This window comes from Mustelus asterias, chromosome 3 (assembly GCF_964213995.1).
Source record: "Mustelus asterias chromosome 3, sMusAst1.hap1.1, whole genome shotgun sequence".
NCBI classification, from domain to species: Eukaryota; Metazoa; Chordata; class Chondrichthyes; order Carcharhiniformes; family Triakidae; genus Mustelus; species Mustelus asterias.
The window spans coordinates 146,200,585-146,228,545 of record NC_135803.1 but is presented as its reverse complement, the minus strand read 5'-3'; the positions used below and the strand labels follow the sequence as shown (position 1 = coordinate 146,228,545).

General features: G+C 45.8%; 1 protein-coding gene across 2 annotated transcripts in view; it reads left to right on the top strand.

The window, feature by feature from the left end:
- The window catches only part of LOC144491705 (semaphorin-3F-like), a 240,715-nt gene that overhangs the window by 28,945 nt on the left and 183,809 nt on the right, over positions 1-27,961 (top strand). Inside the window, exon 1 of one of the 2 annotated variants that reach the window (XM_078209907.1) lies at positions 24,722-25,003. The exons of the other annotated variant lie outside the window; for it this stretch is intronic. The gene's annotated coding sequence lies outside the window, so the exon portion shown is untranslated. Of the gene's footprint in view, positions 1-24,721; positions 25,004-27,961 lie in introns of those variants that run through there. 2 annotated transcript variants of the gene reach the window in all.

Genomic DNA, 27,961 nt, shown 5'->3' with positions numbered 1-27,961 from the left:
TTCTTATCAGAAAGTCAACACCTCTGACAGTACTGCAATTGGGACTTTCTGGGAGACAAAACCTTCACCCATTGAGCCTTTTTTTATTCATTGGATGTGGATGTTGCCCAACCCCTAGTTATCCTTGAACTGAGTGGCTTGCTTGCTAGAGTGCATTTAAGTGTCAACCATATTGCAGTGGGTGTGGACTCACACAAAGGCCAGACCAGGGAAGGATGGCAGATTTCCTTACAATCAACATTGGTTTCCATTAGACTTTTCATTCCAGATTTTTATTGACTTCAAATTGTACCATCTGCCGTGATAGGATTTGAACCCGGGTCCACAGAGCATTACTGGGGGGTCTCTGGATTACTAGTCCAGTGACAATACCACTAGGCCATTGCCTCCCCCTTGGTTCACCATTATTCACCACCCCCAATTGCTGCCCTGTCAGAGGGGAGCTGATTAAACAAAGAACAGGAACTTCTTAGTCTACATAACTCAGTTCCACATTGAGTGACCTTATCCACTCTGGAGGAGACTCCATCATGCTTTCATTGGGTCATTTGATACCGTAATGTGTTGGAGTGTGGAGAGTACATTTCATTAACAGTCCAAGGTTCTTGTGAACAAGTCCACCACTGTAACTTGCATCATAAAGATGCTATAAACTAAGCAGGAATTTACCTTGTTAAAAGTCGCCCTTGGGGGATGGATACTGTTGCCAAGCAACAGAATGCATCGGCCTCAACGATTGGAACTCCAGTTTAATTTAAAACTTGTGGCCAGGCAGAGAGAACAATTTAAAACATACCTGCCATTCTTATCCCAGTTCCTGAGTTGGAGACTGGTGCAGTGTCCCTGCATTCTCCCTTTTCCCCGACTTCTTCCCTCCCCGCCTAACAAACCCATCCTCCATCGCTTCCCCCCTCATCCTCCCTCTTCTCTCTCCATCCTTCCACACATCCCTTCCCCTCATACCTTCCCTCCCTCACCTCATTCCCATCCTCCCCTCCCTCCCTTCCTTCCCTCCCCCGCCTCCTTTTCTCCTTCCCTCATTGCCTGCTGCCATTCTTCACATTCATCCCCATCCAACTCCCCCATACTCCCTTCCCCTCTCTCCTTATTTGGCCCCCTTATCTTCCCTCGCCCCCTCAGCCCCTCATAATCTCTCTCAACCCCCAATCCTCCCCTCCCTCTCCTTCATCCCCCCATATCCAAATCTTCCCTCCCCTACACCTCATCCTCCCTCCCCTGTCACCCTCATCATCCCCGTCCTTCTTCCCTTCCCGCCCACCTCTCTGCCTATCCTCCTTCCTAGGGTGGCACGGTGGTTAGCACTGCTGCCTCACAGCACCAGGGACCCAGATTTGATTCCCGGCTTGGGTCACTGTCTGTGTGGAGTCTGCACGTTCTCCCCTGTGTCTGCGTGGGTTTCCTCCGGGTGCTCCGGTTTCCTCCCACAGTCCGAAAGACGTGCTAGTTAGGTGCATTAGCCATGCTAAATTCTCCCTCAGGCGTCAGAGTGTGGTGGCTAGGGGATTTTCGCAGTAACTTCATTGCAGTGTTAATATAAGCCTAATAATAAATAAAGTTTCAACTTTAGATATTTGAACAGTGAGCTCAGCACATTGGGGTCAGAACCCAGTCTGTCCTATTCTAGGGGATATGTGTGTTAATGCACAAAGCCTGGGACATTTGCTGCTGTGATACAATTACACCAACGACTGCAGAGCTGTACGTCAGACAGAAGAGCGAGCGGTGAAATGAAAGCCTATAAATTATGCAACATAAATAACAGTAATTTCATCCCCCAGCCCCGTCCCCCAGCCCCGTCCCCCAGCCCCCTCCCTGCCATAACTTTGACACTCTGTAATGAACTCTTCTGCACACATGCAACACTCTCTCTTCCCCCCACCACCTTGAGAATGAATGTTGGCCTTAGAAGGCTGTAACAGTATGGATGTGGGGCCAGCCTTAGCATAACAATCTCCTCCCCAGTTCTATAGTGTTACTGCAACAGAGCAGTTAAACAAACACGCTGGGAGCTACCACACCAATAAATCATTACGGGATGTTTATATGTGAGAACATGGAAGGCTGACCAGAATTAAATGGGTCTAATTTCAAGTTTACTTTTTTATTCCCTCTCATTGCCATCTGAGAGGTTTTTTTTGATGGGGGGATGCTGGTGAACTTTAAATGTGCTAATGGTACCTGGGGGGACATTTCTCCAACACGTCGTGGTTTAATTTTCCCTTTAGGTGTCTACTTGGATCGCAGCCAAAAGCACCACAATACTTGCAGTCTTTCACTCAAACACTTATTAATCCTTGACCCTCCCTTTAAGGTGTTCACTTATGTTGCTTCATGTCCCATTTTACAACAACAGTTTGTATTTATAGAGTGTCTTCAACAAGCTGTGAACTATCCATCTCCTTTGCGCATATCCCCATTGGCTGTCATCATACGTGATTGCCACCTTGGTTAGCATCAAATGTTTGTGGTTCCCCCTCAGCCTTAAGTTGTTAACTTGGGTTCTTGAAATGCTCTCCCCCCCCCCCCCCCCCCCCCCCCCCCCCGCCGCCCCCCACCCCCCCCTCCCGTGCCCAGGAGTTCAGCGTTCTGAGCCTCGTTAACATAGGGTCGAAAATTCCCCGTTTCCTGTGGTGCTTTGCCTCAAGCATATTTTTCATTTGGTGTAATAAAAAGAAACAGCGTTTGGATGGTTATGCTGTGAGGGCAGGTGGAGTGTTGGCCTTTATTGTGAGGGGGATGAAGTATTAAAGTAGGGAAGCCTTGCTACAAATGTATAAGACATTGGTGAGACTGCACCTGGAGTACTCCTCACTGAAGGAAGCCATGAATTTATTTATTAGTGTCACAAGTAGGCTTACATTAACACAGCAATGAAGTTACTGTGAAAATCCCCTAATCGCCACAAATTTGATTGAGTTTTTTGAAGGGGTAACCAAGAAGGTAGATGGGGGCAGTGCAGTTGATGTTGTCTACATGGACCTTAGCAAAGCCTTTGACAAGGTACCACATGGTAGGTTGCTGCATAAGGTTAAATCTCACGGAATCCAGGGAGAGGTAGCCAAATGGATACAAAATTGGTTTGATGACAGAAGACAGATTGTGGTTGTCGAGGGTTGTTTTTCAAACTGGAGGCCTGTGACCAGCGGTGTGCCTCAGGGATCGGTGCTGGGTGCACTGTTATTTATCATTTATATTAATGATTGGGATGAGAATTTAGTAGACATGATTAGTAAGTTTGCAGATGACATCAAGATTGGTGGCATAGTGGACAGTGAAGAAGGTTATCTAGGATTGCAACGGGATCTTGATCAATTGGGCCGGTGGGCTGATGATTGGCAGATGGAGTTTAAGTTAGATAAATGCAAGGTGATGCATTTTCTTAGATTGAACCAGGGCAGGACTTACTCAGTTAATGGTCGGGCGTTAGGGAGAGTAATAGAACAAAGAGATCTAGGGATACAGGTTCATAGAAATCATAGAATAGAAACCCTACAGTACAGAAAGAGGCCATTCGGCCCATCGAGTCTGCACCGACCACAATCCCACCCAGGCCCTACCCCCATATTCCTACATATTTTACCCGCTAATTCCTCTCATCTACGCATCTCAGGACACTAAGGGGCAATTTTAGCATGGCCAATCAACCGAACCCGCACATCTTTGGACTGTGGGAGGAAACCGGAGCACCCGGAGGAAACCCACGCAGACACGAGGAGAATGTGCAAACTCCACACAGACAGTGACCCAAGCCGGGAATCGAACCCAGGTCCCTGGAGCTGTGAAGCAGCAGTGCTAACCACTGTGCTACCGTGCCGCCCCATAGCTCCTTGAAAGTGGAGTCACAGGTGGACAGAGTGGTGAAGAAGGCATTCAGCATGCTTGGTTTCATTGGTCAGAACATTGAATACAGGAGTTGGGACGTCTTGTTGAAGTTGTACAAGACTTTGGTAAGGCCACACTTGGAATACTGTGTACAGTTCTGGTCACCCTGTTATAGAAAATATGTTATTAAACTAGAGGGAGTGCAGAAAAGATTTACTAGAATGATACCGGGACTTGATGATTTGAGTTATAAAGAGAGGCTGGATAGACTGGGACGTTTTTCTCTGGAGCGTAGGAGACTTAGGGGTGATCTTATAGAGGTCTATAAAATAATGAGGGGCAAAGATCAGCGAGATAGTCAAAATCTTTTCCCAAAGGTAGGGGCGTCTAAAACTAGAGGGCATAGGTTTAAGGTGAGAGGGGAGAGATACAAAAGTGTCCAGAGGGGCAATGTTTTCACACAGAGGGTGGTGAGTGTCTGGAACAAGCTGCTAGAGGTATCATAGAAATCATAGAATCCCTACAGTGCAGAAAGAGGCCATTCGGCCCATCGAGTCTGCACCGACCACAATCCCACCCAGGCCCTACCCCCATATCTCTACATATTTACCCACTAATCCCTCTAACCTACGCATCTCAGGACACTAAGGGGCAATTTTAGCATGGCCAATCAACCTAACCCGCACATCTTTGGACTGTGGGAGGAAACCAGAGCACTCGGAGCAAACCCAAGCAGACACGGGGAGAATGTGCAAACTCCGCACAGACAGTCACCCGAGGCCGGAATTGAACCTGGGACCCTGGAAGACTGAGGGGTGAGCTAATTAAAATGTTAAAAGCATTTGAGGGGGTAGATATAGAGAAATTGTTTCCTCTGGTGTGGGAATCAGAAATAGAAGGAAACAGCCTTAAAATCTGAATTAGGCCAGGTAGGGGTAAAAGCAGAAAGCATTTTTACACATAAACGCAATGAGGGCCAGGATTCTCCGGCCGTTCACGCCTCACCGCCGCTGCCAGCGAGGATGGAGAAGTTAGTGCTCAGCCAAATCTCTATTCACTGCAACGGGATCGGAGAATCCCGGCTGCAAGCGGAGTCGGAGAATCCGGCCCAAGATTTCAGAAACTCTCCTCTCCCAAACAACTGTGGATGCTGGGACAATCAAAGCTTTCAAGAGCTTCACGGTGGCACAGTGGATAGCACTGCTGCCTCACAGCTCCAGGGACCCGGGTTCGATTCCCGCTTGAGTCACTGTCTGCGTGGGTTTCCTCCGGGTGCTCCGGTTTCCTCCCACACTCCAAAGATGTGCAGGTTAGGTTGATTGGCCATGCTAAATTGCCCATTGTATCCTGGGACATGTAGGTTAGAGAGATTAGTGGGGTAAATGTGTGGGGATAGGGCCTGGGGTGGGATTATGGTCGGTGCAGTCTCGATGGGCCAAATGGCCTCCTTCTGCACTGTTGGGTTTCTAAGAGTGAGATAAATTTCCATTAGGTAAGGGTACAAAAGTATATTCGTGCTAATGGGAGCTGAGGTATGGATCAGCCATGATCTAATTAAATAGGGGAATAGGAACTGAACAGCCTACACCTGTTCCCAATGTGCCTATTTAGGGTGGCATGGTGGCACAGTGGTTAGCATTGCTGCCTTACAGTTCCAGGGACCCAGGTTCGATTGCCGGCTTGGCTCACTGTCTGTGCGGAGTTTGCACATTACCCCTGTGTCTGCGTGGGTTTCCTCCGGGTGCTCCAGTTTCCTCCCACAGTCCGAAAGACATGCTGGTTAGGTGCATTGGCCGTGCTAAATTCTCCCTCAGTGTACCCGAACAGGTGCCGGAGTGTGGCGACTGGGGCATTTTCACAGTAACTTCAGTGCGGCGGTAATGTAAGCCTACTTGTGACACTAATAAATAAACTTAAACTTATTTCCTGCAGTGATGGCCACATTATCCTTTGGATAACTGACTCTGAATTTGAAAGTTCAAACTGGAAGTCTGTCTCTGTTTTCAGGAGGTCTCGGGGAATGTGCTAGTGCTTGCAGAGGGGCTTCCCCCTGGAGGACGCCAGTGTTAGCAGGGGGGTCCGCTGGCGCTGTGCCAATATTCGCAGGAGGTTCTTGGGACCGCGCCAGTATTTGCAGGGGGTCCCTCGGGTGTGTGTCAATGTTTAGAAAGGGAAGTCCCCGCACAGGAAAAGTATGAAAACCTCTGCTCCGAACATGGGCAACTCACATTTCTAGCCCGCTTCTCATGTAAGGAAAGAACATCTGAGAGCCATTTATCAGGGCAACGGGGGAAACAGTCAAACAAGGGAAGAAACGATGAGGAGGAGAAAACAATCAGTTAAAAAGAAATGGCAACAGCAACAATGAAATTTAAATGAATACTACTGCAGAATAGACTCTCACGAGTGTTAGAAGGAACATCATCATATCTGAGAAAAATCCTCAATTAGTCACTCCTGAATGACTGCTTATTTTTCTTGGCTGCGAGACCGACAAACTTATTTTCTCTTGTTTAGTTTATACAGTGTGCAGAGAGAGGAAAAATTACTGTGTGCATCTTCCAGCTGTTCCCTTCCAACTGGTCCCTGTACAAGAACTAGCCCAGATGTTACTCTGTTCCTTCACAAAATGTGGCAAGGCCAGTGTTTATTGCCCATCCTGAATAGCTTTTGAAAAGGTGACGGTGAGCCGCCTTCTTGAACTTCTGGGTGGCACGGTGGCCCAGTGGTTAGCACTGCTGCCTCACAGTGCCAGGGGCCCAGGTCCAATTCTGATCTTGGGTGACTGTGTGGCGTTTGCACGTTCTCCCCGTGTCTGCATGGGTTTCCTCTGGGCACTCCGGTTTCCTCCCACAGATGAGCAAGTTAGGTGGATTGGCCATGCTAAATTGCCTCTACGTGTCCAAAGATGTGCAGGTTAGGTGGATTAGCCTTGCTAAATTGACCCTTAGGATGGGATTTTATGGCCTCGTTCGAGCGAGACCAGAAATTCCCACCCGAGGCCAACAGACATTTCCGTTGTCAGCCCCTCGCCTGCTCCAATTGCGTGGCAGGCGGGGCGGTAGTATTCCAGCTTTAGTGTCTCAAGATGTGCGGGTTAGGTGGATTGGCCATGCTAAATTGCCCCTTCGTGTCCAAAGATGTGTGGGTTCGGTGAATTGGCCATGCTAAATTGCCCCTTCGTGTCAAGGGGACTAGCAGGGTTAATACGTGGGGTGACAGAGATAGGGTCTGGGTGGGATTCTTGTCGGTTCAGGCTCGATGGGCTGACTGGCCTCCTTCTGCACTGGAGGGAATCAATGATTCTGTGGCCTGTGTGATGAAGGTCGCTGTGAGAGAAATAGTTTGACCCAGCGGTGATGAAGAAACTGCGATATAGTTCCAAGTCAGGAAGTTGTGCGACTTGAAGGTAGTGCTGTTCCCATGCACCTGCTGCCCTTGCTCCTCTAGCTGTTGGGATTGGCAGGGTTGGGAGGTGTTGTCACAGAAAACACTGAACTGACTCAGGCTGAATTACTCATTCAGTTACCACGGCAACAAGGCGATGGGTGGCATTTTCTGGCTGTCCCAACCAAAGACAATGAAAAGCACTCAACACACAGGTTCATCAATTCAGTTACAGTTAAACATCTTGTCCACTCAACCTGTCTAGTCCGGCCAATGCAAAGATGAACAATGTGCCTTTAAGGAGGTTTTTGCCAGGGTGAGGGTTGAGAAAAATCATACATTCCTACAAGGGACCCTCGAGTCTGCCCCGACCACAATCCCACCCATGCCCTATCCCCATATCCCCATGCGTTTACCCTAGCTAATCCCCCTGACACTACGGGGCAATTTTTAGCATGGCCAATCCACCTAACCCGCACATCTTTGGACTGTGGGAGGAAACCGGAGCACCCAGAGGAAACCCATGCAGACACAAGGAGAACCTGCAAACTCCACAAAGGCAGTGAACCAAGCCAGGAATCGAACCCAGGTCCCTGGCGCTGTGAGGCAGCAGTGCTAACCATTGTGCCACCGTGCAATCAGCTAAATGTTCCTGCTCTGTGTACTCTTCCCCTCCCTTCCCCTCCCCTCCCCACCCTCACTAGAGAGTCTATGCATCTGGATCTTATCCCCCCTGTGAGATGCTTCAAGGTCGAATAGTTCACTGCTCCGTCTCCCATCTGAAGAACGAGTGCTTGGTTGCGGTTGTTGGAAGGCGGTGGGCTGAGACCTATGGAACCTAGCACTGGGGGAAAGAGCATAAAGAATTTGCCAAGTTTGAACAATTCATGCTTTTGTAACGCCTTGCCCTCTCACTTGCACAGACCTGCCTCCAGCAGAACTCGAACGAGGTACCTTTTTGGAAAATATTGAACCAAAGACACTTGAGAGTTAAGATTCCAGTAAAATCATTCAAAGAAGATTACCTGACAGAGCAGTCACAAAATCAATGTCCTCTTTACATAATTGTCGCATTTAACCCAATGCCTTGACCTGTGTGAGCTCGCAAAAAACTACCAATGTTTTGCGAATTTAATGGAAAGCAGTAAAGGTTTTGGTTTGTAATATAAGGATTATCTATTTATCGCGTGACTGACAGCAAAGTAATGCGGGCAGCATGGTGGCACAGTGGTTAGCACCGGGTTCAATTCTGGTCTCCGGTCACTGTCTGTGTGGAGTTTGCACATTCTCCCCGTGTCTGCGTGGGTTTCCTCCGGGTGCTCCGGTTTTCTCCCACAGTCCAAAGATGTGCAGGTTAGGTTGATTGGCCATGATAAATTGACCCGAGTGTCAGGGGGACTAGCAGGGTAAATATGTGGGGTTATGGGAATAGGGTGGGATAGTGGTTGGTGCAGACTCGATGGGCCAAATGGCCTCCTTGTGCACTGTTGGGATTCTATGAATGCAAACCAAAAAAAAAAGACTCTTTCCCTGAATGGGCACCAATTCCAGCTTTATAGAGAGGGTGATCCCACAATCCGATATTCCCAGCGTGGAGCAGGACTCGAAAGGAGCTCATGTCAAAACATTCCAGATGCACAACCCATGATTTCTGGAGATGTGCTCACTGTCAGTGCGGCTGGGAGTGGTGCATCACTAAATCAGCCCGATGGAGTGATTCTGTCTTCAATCTCTAAGGGGATCGCAAAACGTGATTCTTCGATGCTTTTCAAAATTTTCTGCGTGCTGTCTGGAGAACTCTCGCAGATTTATACATTGACACACATCCCCATAAATATTGACTCACCTCCAGAGACTCTCAAAAGAGGACAATGTGAGCCAGCGAGGAAAAGAGTGTGCCTTACAGTGTGCAGTCGTTAACAGGTGATGAATTCCTCAGTGAAACATTAACGATTGTGCCAAATCCCATCATAAATCCATCAAGCGTAGATCTACATTTGATTGTGAAGAGTTAATAGACAGCTTATATACTGTGTCGGAATTCACTGCTACCCACCCCCAACAAAAAAGCCTTATGCTATTGATGGGTTTCAGTGTGAAACTAAATTGTGATTGATTGTAAAGTGATCTACACGTGTCCTCTTGTGGTGGGGAGGCTTGGGCGTCCCAAATAGGCAAGGCTAGAAGGTAAAACAAATCCTTCCGATTTGAAATGTCTGTTGCCAACAGTTCACTGGACAACTGTGATAACATAGAAGCTCCCTGAGTTCTGGTTGTAGAGAAATTTCTCTCCAAGTGTTAACTTCCCTGCGGAGTTTACGCGTTCTCCCTACGTCTGTATGCGTTTCCTCCAGGTGCTCACGTTTCCTCTCACAGTCCAAAGACGTGCAGGTTCGGTGGATTGGTTATGGGAAATATCAAAATGAATGGCAGAACAGGCTCGAAGGGTTGAATGGCCTACTCCTGCTTCTAGTTTCTATGTTTTCTATGAAATTACCCTTCAATTTAACTGTGTGTGTGTGTGTGTGTATGTGTGTGCACGTGCGTGCACATGGATGTGTATCTTGTGATGAACTGGCATCCTGTCTAAGGTGTATCCTGCCCAGCACCTAGTGTCTTGTTGCGATAGGCTCCCCCTCCCCCGCGACCCTGGATTGGAGTAAGTAGTTAGTGAAAGTGAAGTGATGAAGTGTTCACTTCAAAGAAAGACCTGTGTCCCATTCCTTCCCGCCATAACTTCATAATAAGAGAAAAATATACTCTGCAGCTAATTTAATTTTCAAACATAAATTAAGTGCTTTTTTTTTAGCAATATCCAGACTGGGCAACATATCAATATGGCTCAAATAAAGGCTGGCACTTTGCTGATATTCTACCACTAGATGTCACTAGTCTCATTGTTAGATTACAATAATATACTTAATAAATTTACTTTCCCCATTGTGAATTTCAGATTTTAGTTATCTTTGTTTCACCAACTCTTCCTCTGAATTCTTTGACCCCCAATGTTACATTCCCAATGTTGTGAACAAGGGTAAGGCAATTATGATGTGTTGTTGCATTTCCAATGGTACCAGCACTGATACATTAAACTGTGGTAACAGGGTGGCACATCGTTGCAACTTCTGATGAGTTAGAAACTTGATTTGATTTATTATTATTGGCACATGTATTAGTACACAGTGAAAAGTATGGTTTGTTGCATACTATACAGACAAAACATACCTTTCATAGAGAAGAAAAGAACATAAGAACATAAGAACATAAGAAATAGGAGCAGGAGTAGGCCATCTAGCCCCTCGAGCCTGCCCCGCCATTCAATAAGATCATGGCTGATCTGACGTGGATCAGTACCACTTACCCGCCTGATCCCCATAACCCTTAATTCCCTTACCGATCAGGAATCCATCCATCCGCGCTTTAAACATATTCAGCGAGGTAGCCTCCACCAACTCAGTGGGCAGAGAATTCCAGAGATTCACCACCCTCTGGGAGAAGAAGTTCCTCCTCAACTCTGTCTTAAACCGACCCCCCTTTATTTTGAGGCTGTGTCCTCTAGTTTTAACTTCCTTACTAAGTGGAAAGAATCTCTCCGCCTCCACCCTATCCAGCCCCCGCATTATCTTATAAGTCTCCATAAGATCCCCCCTCATCCTTCTAAACTCCAACGAGTACAAACCCAATCTCCTCAGCCTCTCCTCATAATCCAAACCCCTCATCTCCGGTATCAACCTGGTGAACCTTCTCTGCACTCCCTCCAATGCCAATATATCCTTCCTCATATAAGGGGACCAATACTGCACACAGTATTCCAGCTGCGGCCTCACCAATGCCCTGTACAGGTGCATCAAGACATCCCTGCTTTTATATTCTATCCCCTTCGCAATATAGGCCAACATCCCATTTGCCTTCTTGATCACCTGTTGTACCTGCAGACTGGGCTTTTGCGTCTCATGCACAAGGACCCCCAGGTCCCTTTGCACGGTAGCATGTTTTAATTTGTTTCCATTGAGATAGTAATCCCATTTGTTATTATTTCCTCCAAAGTGTATAACCTCGCATTTATCAACGTTATACTCCATTTGCCATATCCTCGCCCACTCACTCAGCCTGTCCAAATCTCTCTGCAGATCTTCTCCGTCCTCCACACGATTCACTTTTCCACTTATCTTTGTGTCGTCTGCAAACTTCGTTACCCTACACTCCGTCCCCTCCTCCAGATCATCTATATAAATGGTAAATAGTTGCGGCCCGAGTACCGATCCCTGCGGCACGCCGCTAGTTACCTTCCTCCAACCGGAAAAACACCCATTTATTCCGACTCTTTGCTTCCTGTCGGATAGCCAGTCCCCAATCCACTTTAACACACTACCCCCAACTCCGTGTGCCCTAATCTTCTTCAGTAGCCTTTTATGGGGCACCTTATCAAACGCCTTTTGGAAATCCAAAAACACCGCATCCACCGGTTCTCCTCCATCAACCGCCCTAGTCACATCTTCATAAAAATCCAACATGTTCGTCAAGCACGACTTTCCCCTCATGAATCCATGCTGCGTCTGATTGATCGAACCATTTCTATCCAGATGCCCTGCTATCTCCTCTTTAATAATGGATTCCAGCATTTTCCCTACTACAGACGTTAAGCTGACCGGCCTATAGTTACCCGCCTTTTGTCTCCTTCCTTTTTTAAACAGCGGCGTAACATTAGCCGTTTTCCAATCAACCGGCACTACCCCAGAATGCAACGAGTTTTGATAAATAATCACTAACGCATCCACTATTACCTCTGACATTTCTTTCAATACCCTGGGATGCATTCCATCCGGACCCGGGGACTTGTCCACCTTCAGTCCCATTAGTCTACCCAGCACTGCCTCTCTGGTTACATTAATTGTATTAAGTATTTCTCCTGCTGCCAACCCTCTATCGTTAATATTTGGCAAACTATTTGTGTCCTCCACCGTGAAGACCGACACAAAAAACTTATTTAAAGACTCAGCCATATCCTCATTTCCCACTATTAACTCCCCCCTCTCGTCCTCCAAGGGTCCAACATTCACTCTAGCCACTCTATTCCTTTTTATATATTTATAAAAACTTTTACTATCATTTTTTATATTAATTGCTAGCCTAGCTTCATAGTCTATCCTTCCTTTCTTTATCGCTTTCTTAGTCTCTCTTTGTTGTTTCTTAAATTTTTCCCAATCACTTGTTTCTCCACTATTTTTGGCCACTCTGTACGCAGCTGTTTTTATTTTAATACTCTCCTTTATTTCCTTCGTTATCCACGGCTGGTTCTCCCTTTTCTTACAATCCTTGTTTTTTGCTGGAATATATTTTTGCTGAGAACTGAAAAGGATCTCCTTAAAAATCCTCCACTGTTCCTCAGCTATCCTACCTGCCAGCCTGCTCTCCCAGTCTACCTTAGCCAATTCATCCCTCATCCTATCATATTTCCCTCTGTTCAAACAGAGGACACTGGTTTGGGACCAAACTTTCTCCTCTTCCATCTGAATCAGAAATTCGACCATATTGTGGTCACTAGACCCAAGAGGGTCCTTCACAATAAGATCCTTAATTCTACCTACCTCGTTACACAATACCAGATCCAAAATAGCTCGTTCCCTCGTCGGTTCCGTAACATGCTGTTCAAGGAAACTATCCCGACAGCATTCTAAGAACTCTTCCTCCATTCCACCCTTACCGACTTGAGTCTGCCAGTCAATGTGCATGTTGAAGTCCCCCATGATTATTGCCGTTCCGTTTTTACACGCATCCCTTATCTGCTTGTTTATAGCCCTCCCCACCTCAACATTATTATTTGGGGGCCTATATACCACACCTACTAGTGTCTTTCTCCCTCTACTATTCCTCATCTCTACCCATACCGATTCCACGTTTTGTTCCTCAGAGCCTATGTCATCCCTCAGTACTACCCTGATATTATCTCTTATTAATAGCGCGACCCCACCACCTTTTCCTTCCTGTCTATTCTTCCTAAACGCCTGATACCCCTGGATATTCATCTCCCAGTCCTGGTCACCTTTCAGCCACGTTTCTGTAATGGCCACTAGATCGTACCCACTCGTGCTGATTTGCACCATCAACTCATATACCTTGTTCCGAATGCTTCGTGCATTCAGGCAAAGTGTCCTTATTCCAGCTTTTATCTGGACCCGCTTTGATGAGTCGCGAACACCCTCTCCCTCTACTCCCTTATCTAAATTACCGCCTTCATTCACTTGCACCCTCTCCTCTACCATTAATTTTGTAATTCCCCTTACCCCTGCATCCTCCACCCCATCAATTAGTTCCTTGATCCTAGTCAACTCTTCTAGCTCCCCTCCCCCCAACCTATCTAGTTTAAATTCTCCCCAGTAACTTTAGCCAACCTACCGGCCAGGATATTGGTCCCCGCAGAATGTAGTGTTACAGTCATTGCGAGGGTGTAGAGAAAGATCAACTTACTGCGAGGTAGGTCCATTCAAAAGTCTGATGGCAGCAAGGAAGAAGTTGTTCTTGAGTCGGTTGGTACGTGTCCTCAGGCTTTTGTATCCTTTTCCCAACAGAAGAAGGTAGAAGAGAGTATGTCCAGGGTGCGTGGGGTCCTTAATTATGTTGGCTGGTTTTCCAAGGCAGCGGGAAGTGTAGACAGGGTCAATGGATGGGAGGCTGGTTTACGTGATGGACTGGGCTTCATTCACGACCCTTTGTAGTTTCTTGTGGTCTTGGGCAGAGCAGGAGCCATACTAAGCTGTGATACAACCAGAAAGAATGCTTTCAATGGTGCATCTAAATTGGTGAGAGTCATAGCTGACATGCCAAATTTCCTTAGTCTTCTAAGAAAGTAGAGGCATTGGGCGTTTTTAACTATAGTGTCGGCATGGGGGGACCAGGACAGGTTGTTGGTGATCTGGACACTTAAAAATTTGATGATCGCCACCGTTTCTACTTCGTCCCCATTGATGTAGACAGGGGAATGTTCTCCACTATAAAAGATGAGAGATTTATTATGATGGCTCCCTGCTGTGATAAGTCATTTGGTTAATGAAAAGTCTGAATGGGAAGCTAATTTCAGATTTAACCACGCTTCCATGCCCTGGATGCCATTTGTTGCGCTTATCGTTAAGAGTTGCGAGGGTGGCATTTGCACGTAAGTCGGTAAGGTCAGAGAGGTAATGTGCTCGAGTTAAAGGGGGATGGGTATAGCAGCAGGAGTTTGCATCCACCCACAAGCTGGGCAACTAAGGGGTTTTGGAATGCATCCAGCAGGCATTTCAGATTCACTTCATTGATTCCACCAATCTTGCTGAAAGGAACACGGGGGCAGATCCAACAGTGTGGGCTCAATCAGCCAGCCAGGCAGAAGAGAATGTGCAGGGGAAGCTTTGCCTCCCGGAAAAAAGCAATTAAAAAGGAATAATCTGGGAGTTGCTTGCTCGCTGAGAGAGAAAAGAAAATCAATGCATTCAGTCCGTAAATTGACTGGAGACTGACTGATTCCCTGATGAGACAGGAGGGGCAGGGAGCCAAATTGACACCAGTATTTCAAAAAGGGTTCAGAGTGTGTGGTCACCGGAAAATTAGCAGGCAAAGGAAAAGTGGTCTTTTTCTCAGTACCTGGTTTAAAAGTAACCCCATTAAAAAGGGATCCATTGAAACCCGGCACTGTAACACATTTAAAATCCTGAAGTAAATTTAAACTCATCCAACACTCTGTTCCCTATCAATGAACAAACATTTTTTTTTGATTCATTCGTGGGACATGGGCGTCGCTGGCTGGCCAGCATTTATTGCCCATCCCTAGTTGCCCTTGAGAAGGTGGTGGTGAGCTGCCTTCTTGAATCGCTGCAGTCCAGGTGCTCTGGGTTGATCCACAATGCCGTTAGGAAAGGAATTCCAGGATTTCGACCCAGTGACTGTGAAGGAACGGTGATATATTTCCAAGTCAACAACAAAGAACAAAGAACAATACAGCACAGGAACAGACCCTTCGGCCCTCCAAGCCCGCGCCGCTCCCCGGTCCAGGATTGAATCCTGAATCCAGGATCCCCGCCCAATTTTCCAGCCTATCTACATCCTAATATCCTATCCACCGAGCTGTCCCTCACAGCTACGATGCTTTGTTCAGGATGGTGAGTGGCTTGGAGGGGAACTTGCAGGTGGTGGTGTTCCCATGTATCTGCTGCCCTTGTCCTTCTAGGTGGAAGTGATCGTGGGTTTGGAAGGTGCTTTCTAAGGATCTTTGGTGAATTAAATAGGAACATGAATTAGGAGCAGGAATAGCCCACTGGGTTCCTCGAGCCTGCTCCACCATTTAATAAGATAATGTTGCTCTGATTCAACTGTTACTTTCTGTCTAAGCCCAAGATCCATTGACTCCCTTGTCAGTCAAGAATCTGTCTAACTCTGCCTGACAAGCTTCATTGACAAACCTGGTGTTGTTAGACTCCTTACTGTGTTTACCCCAGTCCAACGCTGGCATCTCCACATCATGACAAACTTCATTGCAGTGTTAATGTAAGCCTACTTGTGATTTTTGATTTGATTTTTTGATTTGATTTATTATTGTCACATGTATAAGTATACAGTGAAAAGTATTGTTTCTTGTGCGCTATACAGACAAAGCATACCGTTCATAGAGAAGGAAAGGAGAGAGTGCAGAATATAGTGTTACATAGAGAAAGATCAATTCAGTGTGAGGTAGGTCATTCAAAAGTCAGCAGGGAAGAAGCTGTTCTTGAGTCAGTTGGTACGTGACCACAGACTTTTATATCTTTTTCCCGATGGAAGAAGGTGGAAGAGAGTACGTTTGGGTGCATGGGGTCCTTGATTTTGCTGGCTGCTTTTCCGAGGCAGCGGGAAGTGTAGACAGGGTCAATGGATGGGAGGCTGGTTTACGTGATGGACTGGGCTTCATTCACGACCCTTTGTAGTTTCTTGTGGTCTTGGGCAGAGCAGGAGCCATACCAAGCTGTGATACAACCAGAAAGAATGCTTTCTATGGTGCATCTGTAAAAGTTAGTGAGAGTCATAGCTGACATGTCTAATTTCCTTAATCTTCTGAGAAAGTAGAGGCGTTGTAGGACTTTCTTAACTTGCGACACTAATAAATAAATTTAGACTTAAACAAATACTCAATGCCCCCACATCTCTGGGGAAGGGAATTCCGTAGACTAATGACCCTCTGAGGGAAAAAAATTATCCTCATCTCCATCTTAAATGGGAGACCCCGGATGTAATTTCCTGCGTGTCGCCCGCGGCATGTTTTGCAGCAGTGGAAGTGACCCTGCCATTGGCCGGCGGCAAGATCTTCCAGTCCCGCCGCTGCCAACGTGCTTTCCCATTGTTCGTACCCTCCACCACCGGAGAACCCATGATGGGGGGTTGCTGTCGGTAGGACAGAAAGATCCCGCCGACAGGAATGGCTGTAAAATCTCCGCCCCTTATTTTTAAACTGTGCCCCCTTAGTTCTAGTCTCTCCAATAAGGGGAAACATCTTCTCAACATTCACCCAGTCAAGTCCCCTCAAGACCTTATATGTTTCAAAACCACTTCTCATTATTCTCAACGCCAATGAGTACAGGCCCAATCTTTCCAACCTTTCCTCATCAGAAAACCCCTTTATCCCAGGAATCATTTGAGTGAACCTTCTCTGAACTTATTCTATTGCAGTTATATCCTTTCTTAAGTAAGGAGACCAAAATTGTACACGATACTCCATATGTAGTCTCGCCAACATCAGCTAAAACAAAAACATCCCGACTTTTATATTCCATTCCCTTTGCAATAAACACCAACATTCCATTTGCCTTCCTAATCACTTGTTGCATTTGCATACTAACCTTTTTCGATTCATGTACCAGGACACTCAGATCCCTCTGTACCTCAGAGTTCTGCAATCTCCCTCCATTTAAATAACATGCTGCTTTTCTGTTCTTCCTGCCCAAAGTGGACAAGTTCTCCCCATTACACTCCATCTGCCAAATGTTTGCCCACTCACTTAATCTATCGAAAGCCCTTTGTGGACTCTTTGTGAGCTCCTCATGGCTTACTTTCCTACCTATCTTTGTGTCATCAGCAAATTTAACAACCTTTCGTTACTTCATCCAAGTTATTAATTTAGGCTGTAAATAGTTGAGGCCCCAACATTGAGCCCTGTGGCACTCTACTCATTACAGCTTGCCAACTCAAAGATAGCCTATCTCTGCATCCTGTTAGCTAACTAATCCTCTATCCCCTACACACGAACTCTTATTTTGTGTAACAACTTTTGATGTGGCACTGAGTGAAGCACCTTTTGGAAACCCAGGTACACTACATCTTCACGTTCCCCTTTGTTCATCTTGCTTGTTAATTTTTTCAGAGAACTCTGATAAGTTAGTCAAACACAATTTCCCTTTCAAAAAACCATTTGGCTCTGCCTGGTTGAATTAAGAGTTTCCAAGTGCCCTGCCCACTATAACCTCCTTAACAACAGATTCTAGCATTTTCCCTGTGACAGATTTTAGATAACTGCCCTGTAGCTTCCTGCGAGAAAAAATATTGTTGAATCACCACTCAATACTTGATCTTTTCATAGAATCATAGAATCCCACAGTACAGAAGGAGGCCATTCAGCCCATCGAGTCTGCACCGACCACAATCCCACCCAGGCCCTATCCCCATAACCCCATGCATTTACCCTAGCTAGTCCCCCTGACACTAAGGGGCAATTTAAGATGGCCAATCAACCTAACCCGCATATCTTTGGACTGTGTGGCAGGAAAGCGGAGTACCCGGAGGAAACCCACGCAGACACGAGGAGAACGTGCAGACTCTGCACAGACAGTGACCCAAGCTGGGAATTGAACCCAGGTCCCTGTGAGGCAGCAGTGCTAACCACCGTGCCACCTTGCTGTCACATGCTCTGGCAATTTGTGGTTTTACTTATGGCATGTAGGCTATGCCCAAAATGCACCCAAGGCCATTGGGGTAATATTTCAATTCATTGCCCTGACATAAAGCTAACCTGGTCGATTGGATGCCCTTTATAGAAATCATTGGGATGGTTGCTATAAAGAGCGACTGATCCACAACATGAGCCAACAAACATGCCGAAAATCCAGCACCCTCACCCACTTTTTCCACCTGTTTATAATGATGGTCTCCAGTGACGTTTAGCATTGCAGATTGTAGATTTACCTTCTGGGCTGATTCTACAGTCGGGTGCCAGGCTTCAGCAACTTTGATCACTCGCGTGACTCAGAACATTTAAGAAAAACGCACTTTAATTTTTCTCCAGTATCTGTGAACCGTATAAAGATAATTTGCTCCCTTGCAAGAAATTTCTTGAGAAAATATTGGCCAGCCCCCTACACTGTGGAGAATTTGAAGAATTTCAATATTAAAACCTCTGTTTTGATTGATCTTGATATAATCACCCGCAACCGTATTACAAATTCCAATAATGTTCCACTCCTGTCGCTTAATTAACCGAGGTTAAAGAAAACACACAAGATGGATTAAGTCTGAAAACATGACACACAGGTTCTGCCCAAGTGTGGGGACTGGATCCATTTATTTTGTGGTTGCTCCACTTTCCATCAGTAGCCGGGCTGTTTCAGTACAGACCAGCAACAGAGAAATTTCATAGAAATATAGAAAATAGGAACATGAGTAGGCCATTCTGCCCTTCGAGCCTGCTCCACCATTCGTGGCTGATCATCCAACTCAGTAAGCTATTCCCATTTTCCCCCCATATCCTTTGATCCCTTTTTCCCCAAGAGGGATATCTAACTTCTTCTTGAAAACATTTATTTTGGCATCAATTGCTTTCTGTGGTAGCAAATTCCACAGGCTCACCACTCTCTGGGTGAAGAAATTTTTCCTCATCTCAGTCCTGAAGGGTTTACCCCGTATCCTTAGTCTGTGACCCCTGGTTCTGGACCCTACCATGATTAGGAACATCCTTTCTGCATCTACCCTGTCTAGCCCTGTTCGAATTTTATAGGTTTCTATGAGATCCCCTCTCATTCTTCTAAACTCCTGCGAATATAATCCTAACCAACTCAATCTCTCCTCATACATACACCAGTCCTGCCATCCCAGAAATCAGTCTCGTAAACCTTCACTGCACTCCCTCCATAGCAAGTACATTCATTCTCAGATAAGGAAACCAAAACTGCACACAGTATTCCAGGTGTGGTCTTACCAAGGTCCTGTATAACTGCAGCAAGACATCCCTGCTCCTGTACTCAATTCCTCTTGCTATGAAGACCAACATACCGTTTGTCTTCTTTACCACTTGCTGTACCTGCATGCTTATTTTCAGTGACTGGTGTATGAGGACACCCAGGTCTCGTTCCCCTCTCCTAATATATAGCCATTCAGATAATAATCTACCCTCCTGTTTTTGCTACCAAGTGATATAACCTCATATTTATCCACATTATACTGTATCTGCTCTGCATTTGCCCACTCACTCAACTTGTCCAAATCACACTGAAGCATCTCTGCATCCTCCTCACAGCTCACCCTCCCACCCAACTTTGTGTCATCTGCAGATTTATGTATTGATGCTTTGCACCACAGTGACAGGGCAAGTCAAACCTGTTCATGATTGCCACAAGTGAGCTTTTGATAGGTCACTGGGACACTTTTTGATATATCCCACACCCTGCAAAACAATGACCCCTGACATACTCCTCACAACACTATTCTCTGATAAAGCCTCTCACTGTAACATTCTCTGATAAAACCTTTCACTGGAACATATCCTAATACATGCTATACTTCTCGCTCATCTGTTTTTAATATACCGTTCATATCAAGTCTTTCTGTTATGCCTCTCATTGTAACAATTTCTGATACATTCCATATGCCTCTCACTGTAACACTCACTAACACAACTTTCATTTTAACACACCCTTTACTGTGTCTGGCCACCCTCACTATAACACGCATTCATTCATTTTTCACTGTATCATCATACACCTTTTGTAACACTCTCTCTTATGCCCTTACTGTTGCAATATCTCATACGAAACTTACTGTACCACCCTCTCAGACAGACACCTTTCATTGTAAGGGTCATGCAGCATTTATTGCAACACATTCTCATACGCCCCTTATTGTAACAATGTCTGAGACACCTTTACTGTAACTCCCTCAGACGTCTTACACTAACACTCATACATCACTCACAGTAACAGCCTTTCATGCATCACTTACTGTAATATAGCTTTCAATGTAGCACTGTCATACATATTCAACTCCTTTCACTGGTATATAATCAAATGGATCTCTTCCATTGCATTGCATGTTGCCAATGTTCATTCAGTGATGGAGAAATTAAATCACCAAGCACAGCACTGCCCTCTTTATCTTTTATTCATTCGTGAGACATGGGCGTCGCTGGCTGGCCAGCATTTATTGCCCATTCCTAATTGCCCAAGGGCAATTGAGAGTCAACAACATGGCTCTGGAGTGACATGTAGGGCAGACCAGGTAAGGATGGCAGATTTCCTTCCCTGAAGGACATTAGTGAACCAGTTGGTTCTTTATAGCGTACTTTAATTTGTTTCCCAAAGGTCTGCGATAGCAGTAGTTCTCACAGTTGTGGTCTGGGTACTACTGATGTCCATGAGGGTCCATGGGTTGGCCCAGAATGTAAGGTACCGACAGACAACAGCTCAGCCAAGGCTAAACAGGCCATACCTTCATACCTGAAGTCAAACAACCACACCAGCCCCCGTGTGCATGGAACGAGTCATCATAAGCACACAAAACCACACTGTAGATTTATAAGCAAGATTTATGTCAGTGCTCCAACATCCAAACGCATGGTCAGAGTTTCAACACTTATGCGGCTGAAAACAAGGAGAAAAGAACTGACTAAGCATAAAGCCTGACATGAGACTGAAGCTCTCCAGCTTGGAATCTGACATCACTAAAGGGGCTAAATTTCCCCTTCATGTCCAAAGATGTGTAGTTTGGATGGATTAGCCATGGTAAATGTGTGGGGTTGCAGGGATAGGGCAGGGGAGAGGGCCTGGATAAGATACCCTGTCAGAGAGTTGATGCAGATTCGATGGGCCGAATGGCCTCTTCTTCACTGTAGCGATTCTATAATTCTATGATCACCTTGTTGGTATCCAATCAAAAGCAATGTCTTGCTTCCCATTAATTCGGCCAAGTCTCCTTGTGGTGACAAGCAATAGTGGGTAGGGTATGACAGTAGGTTGTCCATGGGGGTCTTTTGCCCTGGCTAAGTGGTCTGTGCTATAGTTATGGGTTCCACACACTTTGGCCGTGGCTCTATACCAACTGAGCAGCAATGGCCAGATCAGTGCAAACTGCAATGTTACAATAAACACATGTATGACAAGCAAACACTTGCCCATAGATATTTGTTTTAGACAGTTAACATCCTCCTGCGAGAATTTTTCCATGTGTACTTTGAGTTGCAGTAAGGAACGTGTGCCACATTGCATCAGCAACAACTAAGCAAAAACGAACAAGCCTATATACGCAGATCACTGCCAAAGTACAGGCTGGAGACTTGATGCAATACGCTGGAATCTGAGCCCACACATCCTCCGGCTCACCCTCAGGTTAGCCACGCACATCTGTTGCTGCTCTTCATTCAGACTCCAAGAGATTTATGTTTAGTTTCATATCTGTTGGTATTTGAAATGTTCTTGCAGGCAAAATAATTATTGGTGCTCAGCTGGGTGAGGACTGGGAACTTTCTTTGATTAGGGCAGCTTTAGTCATAGTCAAGCACTTCTACCTCAGATAGAGAATGACCAGATACAGAGTCCGATCCCTCAAGAGTGTCTATTGTGACATTGTGTAGAATTTGCAGTTGTTTGGTAGTACAGAACTTAAGTATGGCTGAAAAAAAGAGACTTTTTTTTGTCAAAGTTTTTCATCTTCCACTCATCAGAACAATTCGCAAGAATACCAATGTCAGCGGAAATAATAAATTTATACCGTATGAAGAGAGAGTGCTGATTGGTGGGCAAGCGGACTCTGATTAATAGAGACACTGCCATTGTGAATGCACCAGTTGATGGTGATTGCAAATTAACCGCCAAGCTTTGTTTGAAACTTAAACCAGGCAGGTGGATTCTGATTGGCTAATTCATTGCCCTGAGGAATGAACCAGCGAATGGCTATCACCTATTTTGTTTAGCTGAAACAGGTGCACCTGTATGCACCTGTTCTTGCTGTTTACAAAGAACAGGATCCTGTGTATTAATACATGTGGCTTCCTGTACATGTAAACTTGCCACAATGCGAGCCTGACTGATAATCTTAAATTGGCTGGTCCGTATAAAATTATTTGCACACTGAGGATATTTAACAAATGAAACTCTAATTCTCTGTCCCTTTATTCACACAGCAACTGTAACCCAATTTCAGCTTGCTAACAAATCAAGCGCCATATTCTTCCATAATACACGTGTATATGCCTCACTCAGTAGGCTCCCAGTTTATTTGTTTCTCTCGCTAACCCTTCTCAGGACTTCCTCCTAGCTCATTTGTACACTGATCCCCATTCTCATTAGCCTATTCTGTCTGTCTATCCTTTCAGAATCACATGCATTGCTAAGTAATGGAGCTAATTGCACATTTGTTAAAAGATCACCATCAATAGGGCAGATAATTTGATCATTGTACATCTCTATACCATGAAGCCAGTTGGGCAGTAAGTAGTAGGTCATGGTGGGTTAATGCTATTTTGTGTGGTGGATTGGTCACCTGGCATGATGGGCACGAAGGTCTGGAATTTCCTCCCTAAACCTCTCTATCTCCATCTCTTGCTCACCGTCTTTTAAGGGGCGGCATGGTGGCACAGTGGTTGGCACTGCTGCCTCACAGCACCAGGGACCCGGGTTCGATTCCCGGCTTGGGTCACTGTGTGTGTGTGTGGAGTCTGCACATTCTCCCCGCATCTGCGTGGGCTTCTTCCGGGTGCTCCCGCTTCCTCCCACAGTTCGAAAGACTAGCAAGGTGCATTGGCCATACTAAATTTTCCCTCAGTATGGCTAAATTCTCCGGCACTAGGTGATGGCCTAGTGGTATTATCGCTAGACTATTAATCCAGAAACTCAGCTAATGATCTGGGGACCCGGGTTCGAATCCCACCACGGCAGATGGTGACATTTGAATTCAAGAAAAAAAATCTGGAATTAAGAATCTACTGATGACCGTGAAACCATTGTCGATTGTTGGAAAAACCCATCTGGTTCACTAATGTCCTTTAGGGAAGGAAATCTGACGTTCTTACCTGGTCTGGCCTACATGTGACTCCAGAGCCACAGCAATGCGGTGACTCTCAGCTGCCCTCTGAAGTGGCCTAGCAAGCCACTCGATTCAACAGCAACTAGCGATGGGCAATAAATGCTGGCCAGCCAGCGATGCCCATGTCCCACGACTGAATTTTTAAAAGTATACCCGAACAGGCGCTGGGGTGTGGCGACTAGGGGATTTTCACTGAAACTTCATTGCAGTGTTAATGTAAACCTACTTGTGACACGTAATAAAAAATAAATGATATAGATGCACCTTAAAGTCCTACCACTTTGAACAGGTCAACTTTGTCCTAATGTTTCATTACGGCTCCCAGTGTTAAAGTTTGCTTGACATTGCTCCTATGACGCACCTTGGAACTTTTACTACGTTCAAAGTTAGTGTTACTGACTGATTAAATGTATTCCTGGAAGTTTCATCACATGACATATCCCCCAACTCCTGCCATAAGTTGGCCAACACAGCCATGCTTGTAACGTACTTCCTTCCTACGCCAATTGGAAAAGACAAAGACTCATTACCCAATTGTCGGCCAAACAGCCTTTATTCCCCATTCTGTTCAAAGAAAATGACAAAAGAAATCTTTTGTAATGTCCTGGTCACACCCAGCAGGGTCCTGGAGACTGAACCTCACTTCCTGGAAACTCCAGGCCAATCCTGGGGGAGCACTTAGCAAACCTGTTAATGATGCTATATAAATACAAGTTGTTGTTGCAATTGTCCCTCTATTTCCTCACTCGTTGTTCCCTGTATCCGATCTTCATTCTATAACACTGTGCTTAAGAGCAGTTACATGCCAAGTGTAAACACAAGCCCTACAAATTCACTGCACCACTACAACCGAGTAGATTCTAGGCATGTCTGAACAGCGCAACTTGTCAACTTGCAACTCTAAAATCTGATAGACCGTCAGGGATTTATAAACATGCATTGGAACAAGAAAGAATGACAGCTCTGTTTGTTATGGAATGGTGCCAATCTTCACATATCAGAGAGCTGTCCTTCAGGCCCAGAAGCAGAAGAAACACCATAAAATAACTTTCTAATCTCAAGATTTTTCCGGAGGTGTCACCCATGGTTCAGATGGTGGCACTGAGTCAAAAAGTTGCATACTCAAGCGCCGCTCCAGAGCGTTAAGCACACAGCACAGACTGACACTCCCTGATGGAGCGGTGCATTGGTTTAGGTGCCGACATTCAGGTGCGATTTTAAACTGAGGCCCAATCTTCCTTCTCAGTTGGGCAAATCGGATCCTAAAGCACTCATGTGAGTTAGTGCTGGGGAGCTTTACTCATCATCCTGGGCAATATTTATCCCTCAACCCATTCCAGTCATCATCGCGTTACTGCTTGTGGGACCTTGCTGTGTGCAAATTGGCTGCTGCATTCCCTGCATTGCAGCAATGACTACACTTCAAAACATTCCTTCAGTGGATGTGAAGCCCTTTGGGACACTGTGCTGTTACGAAAGACGTGTAAGTGGAAGTCTTCACTAGACAGATTTCAGGCTGACGGTGATGTGACTTGATTGCTGCTTTAGTCCATTTACACTTTCATGATTTCAACTGACTGCAAGAATAGAGTGAAGGGAAAGTGAAAATGTTGGTTATAACTTGATTGGTCCTGTGGGCCATTGGTCTTGACTTGATGAGCCCCATTACCCATTGGTCATGACTTGATGAACCTTGTGGCCTATTGGCCATGACCTGATGGGCCCCATTGCCTATTGGCCATGACTCATTTGATTTGATTCGATTTATTATTGTCACGTGTATTAACATACAGTGAAAAGTATTGTTTCTTGCGTGCTATACAGACAAAGCATACCGTTCATAGAGAAGGAACGGAGAGAGTGCAGAATGTAGTGTTACAGTCATAGCTAGAGTGTAGAAAAAGATCAACTTAGTGTGAGGTCGATCCATTCAAAAGTCTGATGGAAGCAGGGAAGGAGCTGTTCTTGAGTCGGTTGGTACATGACCTCAGACTTTTGTATCTTTTTCCCGACGGGAGGAGGTGGAAGAGTATGTCCAGGCTGCGTGGGGTCCTTAATTATGCTGAATGCTTTTCCAAGCCAATGGGCCTCATGGCCTATTCTCATCCTTGTGTTTGGATATTTGTGCGTCACTGCTTGAGAAAAGAAAGTTCGAAAGGATTATCCAAATGGAAAGGCGCCTGAGGACATGCAAACACATTTTATAACCAATGTGAAACAAAGTAGGAAATGTGACAGCTAATTTTCACACAGGAAGCTTCCAAAAAGAACAATGTGATGATGACCAAATAACCTGTTTTTGTGGGTTGTTGCCCTTCCTTGAAATAGTTTTGTGGGATCTTTTACATCCATCAGAGAGGGTAAACAGGACCTCAGATATTGGGCAGGATTTTTCCGGCCAGGCTTACCCCAAGACCGGAAAATCCTGCCCGAGGCCCAATGGTGCGTCCCCCTCCGTCCCGTGGTGGGCGGGATGGGAAAATTTCACCCATTGTCTCAACTGAAAGATATAGCACCTTCAACAGTGCAGCCCTCCCTCAGTAACGACTGAAGTGTCAAACTAGATTTTGTGCTCATGTGTCTAGTGGGAGAGTTGACCCCATGATCCTCTGACTCAGCGGCAACAATAAGCCAAAGTTAACACCTAAAAGATACTGAAGTAGTTCAGATACAAGCTATCAGAATATGACTTACTGTTATTTAAGGAGTTATAAACCTCTTTTAAGGCACTTCTAAACACATTTGTGTCAATTTTATTGACCTGTCCTTTTAGCAGGTTTGTTAACCCATTTGAAATAAATAAGTTAACAACTAACTTAGAATAACACCCCTGAGGATTTTACCCAGTAGTGCATGACCAGAGTTAATTAACAACGTCATTTTGTGCCAAGGACTTTTCTCAGTCACAGCTGTTGTATATCCTGAGGCAAAAAAATGAGTTGGGGTGTGGGAGGGCAGAGGGTGGGGGTGTAGTGGGGTGGGTATGGGGGGGTCTGTGTAAAGTAAATTTTACCCCTGAATAAAAGCATACTCTGGGCGGGCTCTCTGGCCCCCCAGTTGTGTGGGTGGGAGGTGGCCATTCACTGGTGGCAGGATATATTATATAAATGCATGTTGCTGTTGTGTAGCAGGCTGGTTTCCTGAAAGACCCATTGATATTGGAGATTGACTGGAACGTAGAACAGTACAGCACAGGAACAGGCCCTTCAGCCCACGATGTTGTGCCTAACTGATCCCCTCGGCCTGCCCGTGGCCCATATCCCTCTAATCCAAACATATTAGAATCATAGAATCCCTACAGTACAGATGGAGGCCATTCGGCCCATCGAGACTGTACCAACCACAATCCCACCCAGGCCCTATCCCCATAACTCCGCACATTTACCCTGCTAATCCCCCTGACTCTAGGGTCAATTTAGCATGGCCAATCAACCTAACCTGCACATTTGTGGACTACTATTCATGTGCTTAGCTAAAAGCCTCTTAAACACCCCTATCATATCTGCTTCCTCCACCACCCCGGGCACCGGATTCCAGACACCTACCACCCTCTGTGTAATAAAACCTGTCCCTCACATCTCCTTTGAACTTTCCCCCTCTCACCTTAAGTGCATGTCCCCGAGTATTAGACATTTCAACTCTGGGGAAAAGATTCTGACCATCAACCTTCTCTATGCCTCTCATAATTTTATAGACTTCTATCAGGTCTCCCCTCAGCCTCCGCCGCTCCAGAGAAAACAACCCTAATAGATCACTCCAAATACAGTTCTCACAGGCACGGTGACACCGTGGTTAATCCTGCTGCCACACAGCACCAGGTACCGGGTTCAATTCCGGCCTCGGGTGACTGTGTGGAGTTTGCACGTTCTCCCTGTGCCTGCGTGGGTTTCCTCCGACAGTCTAAAGATATACGGATTAGGTTGATTAGCCGTGATAAATTGCTCCTTAGTGTCAGGGGGATTAGCAGGATAAATATGTGGGGTTATGGGGATAGACGTGGATGGAATTGCTGTCGGTACAGGCTCGATGGCCCAAATGGCCTTTTTCTGTGCTGTAGATACTATAAAGAACAAACCAGCAAAAAGATTTTGAGGCAGACATTTTCTGTAGCTCTGATGTGTTGGTGAAACCACAGGAAAACAAAATGGTCCAATGTAACTGCAGAACAAGAGATGGCGGGGGGCAGGTGAGCTACCAAATTCATTCCGTCGGTCTTGAGGGTGTCACTTGAGCATTTTAACACGATGGGTGCAAGTCTTCAGTGGATAAAACGTTCATGGTACAATACAAACCACAACCAAACTGCCAATTTCACTTGGAAAGGGCACAATAATGGGCGCTGTGGAATGCGTTCAAGAACAGAAGCGATGTGTCCAAAAGTAAGACCTGCTAAAAGTGACTTTGGCATTCGCCGCATGCTAGTACAGGATGACCAGTGCTG